General features: G+C 41.1%; 1 long non-coding RNA gene and 1 other non-coding gene across 9 annotated transcripts in view; one reads left to right on the top strand and one right to left on the bottom strand.

Moving 5' to 3' along the window:
- The window catches only part of LOC112640875 (uncharacterized), a 93,148-nt gene extending 82,885 nt beyond the window's left edge, over nucleotides 1-10,263 (bottom strand). For 6 of the 8 annotated variants that reach the window (XR_007411493.1, XR_007411490.1, XR_003124315.3 and 3 more), the window contains exons 1-4: nucleotides 10,114-10,263; nucleotides 9,362-9,416; nucleotides 7,439-7,479; nucleotides 5,408-5,469 (exon numbers count right to left, since the gene is read on the bottom strand). This is a non-coding gene — a long non-coding RNA (uncharacterized LOC112640875). Of the gene's footprint in view, nucleotides 1-627; nucleotides 726-5,407; nucleotides 5,470-5,505; nucleotides 6,563-7,438; nucleotides 7,480-9,361; nucleotides 9,417-10,113 lie in introns of those variants that run through there. The other 2 variants (XR_003124314.3, XR_003124313.3) reach the window with 2 other exon arrangements.
- A 5,313-nt stretch (nucleotides 10,264-15,576) lies between these two features.
- Nucleotides 15,577-15,683, top strand: LOC112641147 (U6 spliceosomal RNA). Its single transcript, XR_003124533.1, has one exon. It is a non-coding gene; the product is annotated as a U6 spliceosomal RNA (small nuclear RNA).
- The last annotated feature ends 398 nt before the right edge of the window (nucleotides 15,684-16,081 follow it).

The following is a 16,081-nucleotide window of genomic DNA, read 5'->3' as shown; positions in this document are numbered from 1 at the left end:
TTCTTTTTTTTTTTTTTTAAAGATTTTATTTATTTATTCGTGAGAGACACAGAGAGAGAAGCAGAGACACAGGTAGAGGGAGAAGGGGCCCGATGTGAGATTCAACCCTGGGATCACACCCTGAGCCGAAGGCAGAAGCTCAACCACTGAGTCACCCAGGCATCCCAAGAGAAAGCTCTATTCTTAAGCCCTTCTTTGGTGCCACGGTACAAGACCAGCTTCAAATCTTCATTATGAGCTGTGTGACCTCGGGCAAGTTATCTAACTTTTCTGTATATTGGTTTTCTCTGACATTAAATAGGGATAATAATAGTACCTACTTCATAAAATTGATATGATTAAATGAGTTTTTATATATGAAGTACATAGAACAGTACCTGGCACATAAGAATCGTAACACACAGGGCACCTGGGTGCTCAGTCGGTTAGGTGTCTGCTCATGTCATGATCCCCAGGTCCTGGGATTGAGCCCATCTGGCTCCCTGCTCAATAGGAAGTCTACTTCTCTCTCCCTCTGCCACTCGCCCTGCTTATGCACTCGCTTTCTTGCTCTCTCCCTCTCAAATAATTTAAAAAAAAAAAAAGGAAATATAACACACATGAGTATTAAATAATACTAATACATACATATACACATATGCTGATTCACTCTTTGTCTCTGTCCTTCAGAATAGCAGTTCATCTTCCGCATACAGCCCTCAGACATTTCTGGGCACCTCTTCACACTAGCAAAATGGATAAAGAATTCTACCTAAAGTCTTTACACTGTATTATGTAAAGGAAGAGAAACACGTCTCTTCTAGGAGCTGTCAGAGACTAGAAAGTTTTTCTTTTAAAAAAAAAAAAAAAAAAAAGATTTCTTCTCCTTTGCTGTAATTGGGTAATGTGGCCAGTAAAGACCTACCCCTGCAGGTGGGATTAGGTCAGTCCCACCCAAACCCATGGCTCAAGAGGAAGGCAGTGGACAGATCCCCAAAGGAAGATCAGATTTTTTTTTTTAATTTTTTTATTTATTTATGATAGTCACAGAGAGAGAGAGAGAGAGAGAGAGAGAGAGAGAGGCAGAGACATAGGCCGAGGGAGAAGCAGGTTCCATGCACCGGGAGCCTGATGTGGGATTCGATCCCGGGTCTCCAGGATCGCGCCCTGGGCCAAAGGCAGGCGCCAAACCGCTGCGCCACCCAGGGATCCCAGGAAGATCAGATTTGATTTGACAAAGGGATGAAGATATTCACTGTAAGTTTCTACTAGATGACAAGTACCAGGCTACACTCTGGGAATATAATCCTCAAAGTCACAAATCCTGTGCTCCAGGAGTTTACAGCCTAGAAAAAGGCCATTATAACACAGCACAAAGAGAGAAGCATGAACTTGATAGCACAGAGGAGGGTCACTTTACTTGGCCAGGCCAGAGGGCAAAAAGGCATAAGACAGTGAGTGGGAATGGAGGTTGTTATAGAGATTCCCAAAAGACATGAATCTTGAAAGAGAAGTAAAGCTTTATCAGGTGAAGAAAGGGAGAAGGAATTTCCCAGCACCGAGAACCAAATGATCAAAGGCAAAAAAAAATGCAAGTAGTTTAGAATGACTAACGTGTAAAGTACATGTAGGGATGGGGAGAGGAGGAAGAGTCAGGGAAGAGTGGGGAGATGTGAGATGGAAAGGCCAGGAGACCCCAACTCAGGTCAGATTTGTCTGAGATCTACATATCATTGGCATGAACTCAATAGTTGAAAACCTGAAGCAAGTTGAGAATAAGGAAAAGATCACGCAGAACAAAAAGAAACAGGAGAGAGCCTGAAAATGTGTTACCAAAGAGGTAGAAGTCTTTAATAGGAAAATATAGAATGCCAGTTGTTGCAGAGATTAGGCAGGATAGGGTCTGAGAAGACAGTGATTAGTAACTGATGTTGACCTTGACCTCTGACAGAGCAGCTTACAGTGGTGGACAAGCCAGGATTGCTTAGAAATCAGTAACCAGGAGATAAAAGTTGAAGTGATGACAGTTGCCTATTCTATCAAAGTGTTTATATTTTACAATAAAATATGTTTCCAAAAACTTAAAATATACATCCAGGAACTTCCCTGCAGAAATTTGTACTAAAGAAATAATTAGGACTATGTACAAAGATTTATTTACAAAGGTTATACTGTTATGTTAATTATAGCAAATAACTGGAAATAATCTTATGATTATGATTTAAAATGACTAACTAAATGACAGTGCATCCATACAATGGATGTATTTATTTAAAGATGTATTTATTTTATTTTAGAGAGAAAGAGCAGGGAGTAGGGGCAGAGGGAAAGGGAATCTTCAGCAGACTCTGCTCTAAGCGCAGAGCCCCACATGGGGCTCAATCTCACAACCCTGGGATCATGACCTGAGCCAAACCAAGAGTCTGACCCAGGTACTCCCATACAATGGAAATTTTAATGCAATGATTCAAAATCATGCTGGAGAAAAATATTGACACGGGAAAAGCGTCAAGTTACAGAAGAGAACATCCAGAATGCCCTTTAAGTCTAAGTTAATCTCAAAGTCTTAAAATAGATTGGAAGGATATAATACAAAATGTTAACATTCGTGGTTACCTCTAGAAGCAGGATTATGGGGGTCTTGCCTAAAGTGTAATACAGTGTAAAGACCTAAAGTCTTTACACTGTATTATGTAAAGGAAGAGAAACACATCTCTTCTAGGAGCTGTCAGAGACTAGAAAGTCTGAAACGTGTTTGATTATTTGTACTTCCCAATTTTCTACTACTATATTACTTTTGGAATTAAAAAAAAAATTAGAGCTTGCCAGTAATGAAAAAAGAACACAATCAACTTCAAGACAAATATGGTTAAAGAAGACATGAGTTTGTTTATGTGTGAAGGGAAAAGAGGAGCAAAGACTGAAGTTAGGGGAGGGAGTTAATGAAAGAGCCAGGCTCTCAGAGATAAAGGAGATCCTGGGGATGAGGTGAAGATGGCAGAGGACTGAAAAGCAGTGGGAAGGAGACCTGATCATGGATGCATGATCACCTGCCATTCAGCATGTGGAGAACAGGGAGATTAAAGGGATGGAGGAGAGTGGAAAAGGTTTACAACAGCTGCTGTGGGGAATTAGGAAGTCAATTAACAATAAGTGAAGGGATTTTAGAGAGGCTCCAAGGGAGGGCCCAGCTGTCTCTGAGGAGCAGGACTTGATCCCACTGCCAGTTAATATATTAGCGGCAACCAAAAAAAAAAAAGTGCAGCCTGGATCCAAATAATTATTGTCCAAATAATATCCAGAACCTGTGACTCAGAATAACTGCAACACTAAAGACTTTATTAATGTATTAACTCATTTAAGCCCTGCTTTTCTAGTTTGGTCTCAGGCAATCATACATCTTCACTGTAATCATTATTTTAAAAGATAAAAGAGGTGAGAACAGGTAGTAAAATGAAAAAGGATTTAGGGAAATGACTTTATCAGCCAAAATGATGAGTGTTAAAATGTCACTAATATATTGGAGCATAATACATAGCCAGCTGTTTCCAGGTGCTTGCTTCTTCATTCCCTAGATGAGTGTCTACAGAAGTCTTCCTAGCGTCTGATCATAAACAGTCTCTTTGCTTCAGCCTTGCAGGTAGGTAATTATAAAGTATTCCTGTCTCATAAATAAATGGTATCAGACTTTCCTATCTGATCAGTATAATCATTATAAATTACCTTAAAGTGGAAGTATCAGGAAATTCAAGGTTGTTAGAACAAAGCAAAATCGTTTGTGCTTACTGAAATCACTTCCTGGACTGAGGGAAAGCAGCTACCATCTGTTAAAAATCTTCTTTGATAGCCCTTTATTTTCACTATTCTCATTTAATCCTCCTGATAATTCTGCAGGGTAGATATAGTTTTCTTCATTTTACAAACAACAGAAGAAGCTCAGAGATGATAAAACAGTGAAAATGATAGCACTAACCTCCTAAGGGTAATTTGAGTATTAAATGAGATAATACATGTGAAGCATTTAAGAAAGAGCAGCACAGGGTACTCTCCTCATAAACATTAACGACAATAATGTCTATTGGCCATAAATAATATTCCAGGATTTATGCTATTGTTTGATAAAATAAGGTGGTCTTATCCACTATTTCCATTTCACAACAAATTAAACAGGTTTAGCCAAGGTTCCAGCAAGCTCTCTATAGTCAATATTTCAACTATCACTTTCACCAGGCTCTGCTGGCTACCATGCATCCGCACTAGATTCAAGTTCTTATATCTTTCCTATGTTCCCAGTCAAATAACTTTACAATCCCTTGAACACAAACCAGCAAGGGTGACGAGAACCCAGAGAAGCAGCCTAGGTTCCGACAGGAATAAGCATGGAATCTAAAAAGCACTAAAGCATAAAAATATAGAGAAAGGAAAGTCTCTTCAACAAATGGTGCTGGGAAAACTGGCTATGCACATGCAAAAGACTGAAATTGGACTTTTACCTTACACCATATACAAAAATTAACTCAAAATGGATCAAAGACCTAAATGTGAAACTTAAAACTATAAAATCCTTAGAAGAAAGTTTAGGGAAAAGCTTCATGACGTTGGATTTGGCAATGAGTTCTTGGATATGACACCAAAAGCACAAACAACAAAAGAAAAAATAAACCAGACTTTTTCAAAATTAAAACCTTTTGCGCATTAAAGGACACTATCAATAGAAAGGCACATTGCTCTACAAAATGGAAGAAAATATCTGCAAATCAAATATATGATAAGGGATTGATACTGAGAACGTATAAAACCTCTTACAACTCAACAACAAAAATAACCCAGTTGAAAAGCCGGCAAAGGATTTGATTAGCTCTTTCTCCAAAGAACACAAACAATAGCCAATAGGCCCCTGAAAAGGTGCTCAATGTCACTAATCACTGGGGAAATGCAAATCAAAACCACAATGACATGCCACTTCACACCCATTAGAATAAAGATTATATTTTTTAAATGATAAATAACAAGTGCTGGCAAAGATGCAGAGAAATTGGAACTTTTGTGCACTCCTAATAGGAATTTAAAATGGTGTTGCTGCTGTGGAAAACAGTACAGTAGGACTCAAGTAATTAAGCATAGAATTAGCATATGAACCAGCAATGCCACTTCTGGACATATATCCAAAAGAATTGAAATCAGGAACAGATATTTATACACCAGTATTCATGACAGCATTATTCACTATAACCAAAAGGTAGAAATTACCCAAATGTCCATCAATGAATAAATAAAATGTGGTACGAATTTACAATGTACTATTATTCTGCCCTAAAACAATGAAATTCTTATACATACATGCTACAACATGGCTGAACCTTAAAAATATAATACTAAGTAAAATAAGCCAAAAACAAAAGGATTAATATTGTATGATTCCACTTACATGAGGTAATAACTAGAGTAGTGAAATCCAGAGATAGCAAGTAGAATAGTGGTTACCAGGAGCTGGGGGAGAGAATATTGGGGGAATTATTGTTGACTGAAATTGAATTTGGTTTGGGATTAAAAACTTCTGGAGATGGATTAGTCATGATAGGTGCACAATAATGTGAATGTACTTAATGCCACTGAATTGTATATCTTAAAAATGTTTAAAATAACATTTTATATTACATAAGTTTTACCACAATCTACTAAAAAAGTACTGCACATAGAAAAAAGATGGGAGGGGCATGTGGGTGGCTCAGTCAGTTAAGTATCTGCCTTCAGCTGAGGCCATGGTCCCAAAGTCCTGGGATGGACCCCCACTTTCGGCTACCTGCTCAGTGGGGAGTCTGCTTGTCCCTCTCTCTCCCTGTATGCCTCCCCCTGCTCGTGCTCTCCCTCTCTCTCAAATAAATTAATTTTTTAAAATCTTAAAAACAAAAAAAAAAGATGGGAAAGAAATAAATTTAAATGTTCACGGTGGTTATCTTTAGGGTATAAGATTACAGGTTCTGTTTTCTTCTTTACACTTATTATTTTCCATATTTTCTTCAATAACCTTTTGAAATGAGAAAAAAGTTTTTTTTTTTTTTTAATGATTTTATTTATGAGACACACAGAGAGAGAGAGAGAAGCACAGAGACACAGGCAGAGGGAGAAGCAGGCTCCATGCAGGGAGCCCAACATGGGACTTGATCCCGAGACTCCAGGATCAGGCCCTGGGCTGAAGGCGGCACTAAACCACTGAGCCACCAGGGCTGCCCAGAAAAAAGTATTTCTTTAAACTGCTGTACTGCCACTGGGATAATTTTTTAAATTATAACAATTTTTTTCAGAGCAAATAATGGAGTTTATCTTAATACTATACAGAAAGGTATTCTATCAACCTAACAAGGAGGTAAACTGAGGCAAGGTCAAATTATCAGAAATTTGAGTTTATTTGGGCATAGCAGAGGAACTTCAATTTGAGAAACATGCAGTAAACAAGCTATAGGTGAGTCGTTTGAGGGTTTGAGGCAGGCTGTATTTATGAATAAGGACTGCAAAGAGGGAGAAGGCCAATCCGGGAGATTCTTGGTGGATGTTCACTGGTCAGGAGAGAAGTCTCAATCGTCTGTAAATCAGGCATTTACAAATAATCAGTCTCTCCATTAAATTCCATTCTTCTGAGGGAGCATGCATGAGCATCCATTTCATATCCTCCAGTTCAAGTTTAGATTGAAATCTTCTCACAACTTCATTAATTTATTATTTTTTTGGCCATTTCCTTATTGATGCATATCTAAATTGCCTACAATTTTTTTGCAATTACAAAAATGAAATAAAATCCCTTGAATATTTATCCTGGTACATTCCTGTAACTATTTCTGATGGAAAAAATGCTTAAAAGTGAAATTGCTGGATCGTGTCATGTACTTTTAATTTATGCTACTTAATCATACTTTCTAATCCATGTGGGCCAAACTAAATGTTTCTCAGAACAAGGTATAAACACACAGGAGGGGTATTTTACTTTCAATAGATACAAAACTAAAAGAAGGAACTTTGTGTCTTTTCAGGAAGCCCACAAAACTAGAAATGAGTGGGTCAGGAATGTTTGGTGGAGGCAGGACAGACTGAGAGATTTTACCTTATGTTCTTCACTCACCTTTTTACCTCCTTATTTAGACAATAGAAAATCATTTCGGATAACTGTCTATGGCTTGTGCCAACAAAAAGAAGGGAAGACATTCCCATAGAAGGGGTTGCCCAGCAACAGAACTTGGATCTCCTGACATAGCTTCCCACACTGGAACTGTTCAAGCTCAGGTGGAATGGTCCACAAGAGAAGCCACACAGTGTGCTAGTTACAAAAGCACAGTCCCTGGAGTCAGGATGCCTGGATTTGAATCCTGGTTCTGATTCTTAGCAGGGAGATCTTGGGCGAGTTAATTAGCCTTCTGTGCCTCAATTTCTTCATTAGTAAAATAGGAATAATAACAGTACCTACCTTACAGATCGTTATGCATCACTCTTCATGTTTAAAAATATCTTTCAAAAGAAACACAGAGGAAGTTAGCTTTCTAAGATTATATACCTTGTAGCAGTTAAAAAAAAAATTCCCCACAGAAGTTAAATCCAAAAATGATGCTGGGAGAGGGAAGAAGACCTAAGGATAAGACACTGATCAAGATTTTTGGCTTTTAATCTCCAGCACTAGGAGCACCATCATAACAAGGAGACTAATAAAACATAGGAATCAAAGAGAATATTATGAGAGAATTCAAAGTACTTTTAGGAGAGTCTCTGGAGGGAAGTAGAAAGGCATGCATCATATCCCACCAAGGTGAAGTGAAAAGAAAACCGGATGGCAATCAGGTACTGGGGTTTTAGTCCTAAATCTGAGACTGCGACCTTGGCCAACTGACTTCACCTGTTTGAGCCTCATTTTCCTTAAAACAAAATCATCTCTGCACTTTCCTCTCATCAGCTCTCAAGATCTGTGATTCTAGCAATCAGTACTCAAGTTGAAGAGATTGGATGGTCAAAGCCCTCACACTGAGACAAATGAGTCTGTAGAATGCAAAACCCCTCCATCAAGAATGCAAATCAAGAGAACCCTAGAGAGCTGGGATGTAGAATTGGGTGCATATTGAGGACCCTCTTCTGTAGGGAACAATTTGGCTTAGTTGCCTTTTTCAAAGTCATAAAACCACAGACTGCCAGGCCTGGAAAGTACCCAGTCTCATCCTCTCATTCTACAGTTAAGAGCCTCAGAAAAGCTAAGTTACTTGGCCAAGGTCACCCAGCAAGATATAACAGACTAAACATCAACCCTCTTGATAAATCAGAGTTTTTCCCACTATATCTGCTGTCTGGAAATGTGGGAGCTCAGGGCCTAGGACACAGCAAGTGATCACTTACATTTGGTTTTTACTTGAACGCATCCTGGACATAAGCGTGGCTGAGGGCTAGGGTAAGCAAAGGAGACACTAGTGCCAGGCGCAAAATGAAGGAAGAGGGATCAAAAAGTCTCAGTATTCAAAACAGTATTTTTTTTTCAAGATTGTATTTATTTATTCATGAGAGATACCAGGAGCCCCACACAGGACTTGATCCCAGGACCCCAGGATCATGCCCCAAGCCAAAGGCTGACATTTAACCACTGAGCCACCCAGGCATCCTTCAAAACAGTATTTTAATGCACTATTTAAAAATTTTAAAAATATACAAAATATAAAAACTTTAAAGACAGGGCAGCCCGGGTGGCTCAGTGGTTTAGCGCTGCCTTCAACCCAGAGCCTGATCCTGGAGACCCAGGATCGAGTCCCACGTCAGGCTCCCTGCATGGAGCCTGCTTCTCCCTCTGCCTGTGTCTCTGCCTCTCTCTCTCTCTCTCTGTGTTTCTCATGAATAAATAAAATATTAAAAAAAAAAAAACTTTAAAGACAGAATCTGAACTTGCATTGGTACAGCCTTAACTTCTCCATCTTGTTCTAATCCTGGACCCATTTCCAATAATTTTTTTTATAAAAAAAAGGTTGACAAGCCACAAGTTTGAAGATTTGATTGTTCAAAATATTGCATTAAAACATTATTTATCTTGATTTCTGAACTTTTTGATGTCCCCTTAAATTTTGTGCCCAAAACGAGTGCCTCACTTTTTTCACCCTAGTCCTGCCTGACAAGGAATGTCAGGTGCATGCCCTGAGGGCATGCTGTAGCTAAAATTCAAGGTTTCCTAACCTTGGGTCCCTGGCTCCTCCACTGTAGTCTGCAGATGGGTTCTGGAGATTCATGAATCTCCTCAGATTATAGGCAAAATACTGTGTTCACAAATCTTTTCCTGGGAAAACAGTTTTTAATTTTTAGTCTCCAAACGACTCCTAAAAGGTTAAGAACCCTGCCACAGAACGGAGCAAAACCACCTCACCTGCCATTTTCCTGTCTTCATCCCTCTTTATTATTCTTCCTCATAAAATGTGCATCTATAAGAAAAAAATTAATATATTCATTCTCACAGGGGTGCAAAGGACATGATAAGACACAAAGCCCTGGGCACTCTTGTAGCTCAAAAACCTTGAGCCTGGCAGCCCGGGGTGGCTCAGCAGTTTAGGGTGTGATCCTGGAGACCCGGGATCGAGTCCCACATCAGGCTCCCTATATCGAGCCTGTCTCTCCCTCTGCCTGTGTCTCTGCTGCTCTCTCTCTCTCTCTCGGTGTGTGTCTCTCATGAATAAATAAAATCTTAAAAAAACAAAACCAAAAACAAAAAACCTTGGGCCAACGTTGTCTCTTGGGGCACGTGGGTGGCTCAGCCGGTGGAGGGTCTGCCTTCCATTCAGGTCATGATCTTGGGTCCTGGGACGCAGCCAGGAGCCAGGCCCTCCCCATGGGGGCTACTTGCACAACCCAGGTCCGCTTCTCCCTCTTCCTGTGTGCCCCCCCACCCCCCATGAGCTCATGTGTGTGCTCTCTCTCTCTCTCTCTCAAATAAATAAAGTCTCTTAAAGTCTCGCAATTTAAGTCATAGGTACAGGCTTCAGGGGGACATCTCCCACTCCCCACTCCCACCCCCCCAAATCACGTTTCGTAGACCTCCTTACCCTCCCCCTGTGTTTCTCACCCACAACAAGCACCCTTTCGACGAGTCCGTCGTGAAGAGTAAGGAAAAACAGCACTTACTAAAAATGCAAGGATCTCTGCAAAGGCAGCAGCTCACAAACCCCACAACCCGCCTCTACCAGGCTTCGCCGGGACGACGACCGCCTGCACAGGCCTCAGAGACGCGCGGACGCCGAGCGCGCAAGACCGGAAGCGCGGGGGCGGGACCCGCGCAGGGGCTCACGGGTAGGGCGGCGGGCCGGGGTCGGAGGCGGGTCGGTGGCTGCGCGGCCCACGCTACCTCTGTTCCTGCAATCAAAGTGGCAAATATTTACTTTGGAATCTGACTGACTGAAAATATTTGGTTGGAGCCAGATGCGTCGCGTGTCTGTCCCTGGAATATTAGCTAAAGGAGTGATTTAGGAAAATAAAATGGTGGGTGGGGTGCCTGCCTGCCTGCGCTATTTACTTTGCTCCGGCTCCCGCGCAGCGTGTGGAGCCTGTAACAATCCCCGCAGGGAACGGGAACAGCTGGGAAGCAGGCCAGCCTGCGGGAGAGAGAAAGGGTCTGTTTTGCTTTGGGCGGATAGTTTTACATAAATCAGAGATGTGGAAATAGACGTCTTTTCTTAAAGGCTCTTGGTTATGTTCTCCAGTTTACCCAGAAGCAAACTGCGAAGTTTGGTTACGTCTTTAGTTCTAGAGCGCATCTAAAACAAGGGCACTTGTTTAGAGAGCCGACAATTCCTTAGAGAATTGCTGTTGCTTTCTTTTCTTTTTCTTTCTTTTTTTTTTTAGATTTTATTTATTAAAGACGGGGTGCGGGGTGCAGAGAGGCAGAGACACAGCCAGAAGGAGAAGCAGGCTCCATGCAGGGAGCCCGACGTGGGACTCGATCCTGGGTCGCCAGGGTCACGTCCCAGGCTGAAGGCGGCGCTAAGCCGCGGAGCCACCCGGGCTGCCCTGCTGCTTGCTGAGCAGCTCGTCTGTCCTCAGGTGTGGGCCAGACAAGTCCTATAGCTTGAGGTTGAGCAAGATGCTTACGATGCCCCCGGCCCCGAAATCACTATTATCGGCCCGCTGTCTAGCAGTTCTCGCAACAGAGCAACCCCAAGATGAGTTATTAGCCAACTCTATTTTCCAGAGGAGAATCAGCTTCAGAAACGTTGAATGACTTACCCAGGGATTCATGAGTGAAAGAGCTGGGATTGGAACCCAGACAGTGTGACACTCCGCTCTTTGCCTCCCCCTGAGAGTGCCAGTGATGGTGAGGGGGCATCGCTGGTCTGTAATTCTCCCGACGAGAGGGATGAGATTCACACTGCTGATTAGGGAGGTTTTCTGTGTCTGTGCCCAAGGGTGACCTCTTAGGTTGATCCCCTTTGCTATTTTACGAGGTACTGGGATATGCTGCTTCCCAGCAAAGTAGAACTAAAAATAAATGTAACTAAAATAAGCTTCAAGTAAAAAACTTAAGTGCGGCCCGGGTGGCTCAGCGGTTTGGAGCCTGCCTAGAGCCGAGGGCGTGATCCTGGAGACCCGGGGTCGAGTCCCGCGTGGGGCTCCCTGCGTGGAGCTTGTTTCTCCCTCTGCCTGTGTCTCTGCCTCTCTCTGTCTCATAAATAAATAAAATATTTTTAAAAATTAAAAAGGAGTCTATTTTATCTTTTTCAGATGTAAAGAGAATACAAAGTATATGAAAATGTGGACTCAAGTGATTTACTCTTTGTCATCCAAAGGCAGAAACAAAGAATCCAAGGAAGCAAATTGAGCACTTCATACCCATTACAGACTGTGCCCAGTTGCCCAAACTTCCTTAACCTAGTTGTAAACTAGAAGGTGTCTAATAACTTGAGGTTTTAAAAGAGGTTACATTAATCAAAAAGTTACTTTGAGAACTGCTTGTTTTTAATTGAACTAATCATGTTGTTCTAGATCTGATTCTGTGTGTTAACAGAAGCCATTTCTCAAAATATAATTTCCAGCTTCCCAGTCACTTAGCCTAGGATCCTTCAAAATATCTTAGTCCTTGCCTCACCTTTGCTAGTCACATTCTCCTTAATACTTTCAGTAGCTCCTCTCTACATTGAGATGACCACCTACTTCTAGGCATTTTCTGATCTGTCCCAGTGTAACTGGAAGCTCAATTGTGGAGCCAAGAGAGCTTGAGATGTAACTCTATCCCCACTACTGAATAACTGAAGGGATTTCCCTTTTCTGTAGGCCTTAGTACCTTCATCTGTAAAATGAGTGTGTTGGGATAAATGATTCACCGGTACTTACAATGGAGCATTCTTTGCATCTGCCCCTTAAGCCTTCTTTCCTTAGTCTTCCTTTCATGTACCATGTGCTTCAGCCCACACTATACCCAGGACCTAGCACATGCCCTGCATAGTCCTATCTCTGCCTTTCTGCCTTTATCTGGAATGTCCCTCCTCCTTCTCCAGATAACCAAATCCTTTGCTTAAAGGCTCAAATATAATGCCAACTTCTTCACGAAGCTTCCTTGATTTCCTTGTTGGGAAATCACTTATTAAGCCCAAGAATTACCTAACCTGGTGTCTTGACCCTCCTTTTGAGCACAGAACCATGTATGGATTATTTATATATCTTTAGGGCCAGGTTATTTTTGTATCCTCCCCAATGCCAGGCAAAAAGAAGGCATTTAATTAAAGAACTGCAGGGCAACCCAGGTGGCTCAGCAGTTTGGCGCTGTCTTCAGCCCAGGGCGAGATCCTGGAGACCCAGGATCGACATCGGGCTCCCTGCATGGACCCTGCTTCTCCCTCTGCCTGTGTCTCTGCCCCTCTCTCCTTTTCTCTCTCTCATTAATGAATAAATAAATAAAATCTAAAAAAAAATAAATGTGAGCTATTGTTTTTAATACCAATGTTGATAATTATAAATGTTCATTGAATGAATGGAATAAATGAAATAAACTGCAAACCAAAAAATCCTATGAAAAGATGTCACGTTTTGTTAGGCTGGGTCTCAAGACGTAAAGTAAAAGGACATACACTCCTTAGTAACATCCAGGAAACTGAGGCAATATTTGGAGTCAACTTTTCTAGTTGCATGCAAATAGACATGTTTAAAATGTAAAGAGCCACGGGAACCTTAAAGTTTTGAACAAGTAGTCAATATCAGATTTTAATCTCAGCTCTTTGAAATCCTCAGTTCTTTCTGTTGCAATAAATATCCTCACACATAAATAAATTAATTTATTTTTTATTTTTTTAAAGACTTCACTTATTTATTCGTGAGAGACACACAGAGAGAAGCAGAGATGCAGGCAGAGGGAGAAGCAGGCTCCTTACAGGGAGCCCAATGTGGGACTTGATCCCCGACTCCAGGATCATGCCCTGAGCCGAAGGCAGAAGGCAACCACTGAGCCATCCAAGGCATCCTACACTGAGTACTTTAAAAAACATTTAAGGGATGTCTGGGTAGCTCAGCGGTTGAGTATCTACCTTCCGCTCAGGGCGTGATCCTAGGGTCCAGGATGGAGCCCCCCATCGGCCCCCTTGCAAGGAGCCTGCTTCTCCCCTTGCCTATGTCTCTACCCCTCTCTCTCATAAATAAATAAATAAATAAATAAATAAATAAATAAATAAATAAATAAATCTTTTTAAAGAAATTTAAACTCTAAAATAGAAAAAATAACATGACCTCTTTGCTAATTTAACTAAAAATAATAAATAAATAAATAAATTTCAAACTTGGTGGTCAAGTATTATAGTGAGCTACCTTAAGTATTTTAATATGTAAATACCTACAGGTATATGTCCTATTGAGAACAGAGCCATTAGAAATGAATGAAAGCAATAAGCTGCTGTTGCATGTTGTGGAAGAAAATCTACAACTAGGGCAGCCCAGGTGGCTCAGCAGTTTAGCGCTGCCTTCAGCGCAGGGCGTGATCCTGGGAACCCAGGATCGAGTCTCACGTCAGTCTCCCTGAATGGAGCCTGCTTCTGTCTCTGCCCCTCTCTCTCTCATTCTCTGTCTCTCATGAATAAATAAATAAAATCTTGAAAGAAAAAAAAGAAAATCTACAGCTAGGCAAAAAAAATGTCTCTGGAGGAAAAAGCAATTGACCATTGATGCAACTCAGTACCAAAAACCTCACCTTGGCTAATGAGAGCATACAACATCAAGACCAGGGGGCCAGGGAATAGAGAAATGTTTCTCCCCAGATTCCATCCACTTCACCCCATCCCCAAATAATCATTGTTAACATTATGGCACGTGTTCCTCCATTTTTTCCCTGCATATGGTAACATTATCGTTACTATTGATTTTCCTAGAATAGGATCATAGTTTATATGCCACCCGGGGATTTGCTTTGCAACAAGTCAGATTCCTAGCATTATGATATATGAATGTGCCTGTGACTTTGCTGATGGGTTTTTCCACAGTCTTAAACCACGCTCTGGTGAACATCCTTATACACATATCCTTTTGCTGTGACACTACTTTCTGACAGGGCATCTTTAAGAGCTTTGGAGGAGGAACTTTAGTTCAGTAGTTTTTTATTGAACATAAAACAGTCAATCAGCAGGGCAATTTCAAGGTAGATTAGATAAAACCATATTTGGGAACACAAGGACTCACACCACACCCAAATTCAAAAGAACTTCCCAGGAGGCTCTCTGCCCTCCTTCAGCAGCTCTCATGCCTACCAGGCTTGTCTTTGGAAGCTGAGCCAGTTATCTTGCATACCTGAGTTCCCTCTGCAGCAAGTAGGGCTGGTGGCCATTGTATCAGAATGCATGTAAAATGCATAAAGTGTAGGCACTCGCATCTATGAATTAGAATGATGACAGGGAGATTTAAGAAGTTTAATATTCAAGACTTTCAGCTAAAAGGGGTGCATTTGAAAAGTCTTTGTGTAACTGGGGGAAAGAAGAGTGGGTTTGTTTGACAACTACATACTATCTAGCAGCCCAACTCCAGTGCATTGGTGCAGAGCTGTGAGCCTGCCAACTCTTCTGAGAGCCTCTGGAATTCCTTCCACCCTGGCTGGGAAGGGTATCTTTAATAGGTCTCCTTTGAGTGGAGGCTTTGCTTTGACTCTGCTCAGTGGCCTCCAAGTTGGTCAGGCTCTAGTATGAGCAAGAAGAGCCACTGCTTCCTATCTAATAGGGACTGAACTTATTGTGAGTACTTGTGGCAAAATGGCCACTCACCCAAATAAACCATTTCTGAACCTGTTTGTGTTTTGGGCTGAGTCAGGAGATTTCCTCTTTCTTTTGGTTAAAGAGGATTTAAAAGTATAGAACCATCCAATATGAACCTCTCCTCCAATCCTCTCCAACTCCCTCATTGTACAGGTGAGGAAACTAAGGCCAGAATGTCAAGTGACTGGCTTAAGGCTATACACCTTGTGGGTAACAGAATTTTTAACTCTTCCAGGTTACTGCTAGTCTTTTAATTAGCATTATCAACTTGTTAATATCAAGGAACTATCAGTATTAGTAGAACTTGCATGTTAGAGTGCTAGTCTTGAATGCTACAGAGAGATTTATCAGGACAGAAATAACAGTTGTGCTCACTTTGGCAGCACATATACTAAAATTGAAACGATACAGAGAAGATTAGCATATCCCCTATGCAAAAATAACACACAAAATAGAAATAACAGTTATACTAATTACTATATTATATAATAAATATAAAATGATAATATGCCAAATGCTATTCTAAATCTTCTAGATGCTATTACTCTTACTTTTTTTTTTGGTATTTCTTGCTTTGTCTTTTTTTTTTTTTTAATTTTTTATTTATTTATGATAATCACAGAGAGAGAGAGAGAGGCAGAGACACAGGCAGAGGGAGAAGCAGGCTCCATGCACCGGGAGCCTGATGTGGGATTCGATCCTGGGTCTCCAGAATCGCGCCCTGGGCCAAAGGCAGGCGCCAAACCGCTGCGCCACCCAATTCTCTTGAATTGATTTTTTTTTCTTTTTCTAATTCCATTTCTCTTTAACTGATTGGAAAGTATGTGTGCTTGTGTTTATTATTTCAGAAATTAAACTAGCTAGTTTAGCAT

The sequence above is a fragment of the Canis lupus genome, chromosome 6 (genome assembly GCF_003254725.2).
Source record: "Canis lupus dingo isolate Sandy chromosome 6, ASM325472v2, whole genome shotgun sequence".
Classification (NCBI taxonomy): domain Eukaryota; kingdom Metazoa; phylum Chordata; class Mammalia; order Carnivora; family Canidae; genus Canis; species Canis lupus.
Note: the sequence above shows the minus strand (reverse complement) of the source record. Positions and strands in the feature narration are given on the sequence as shown.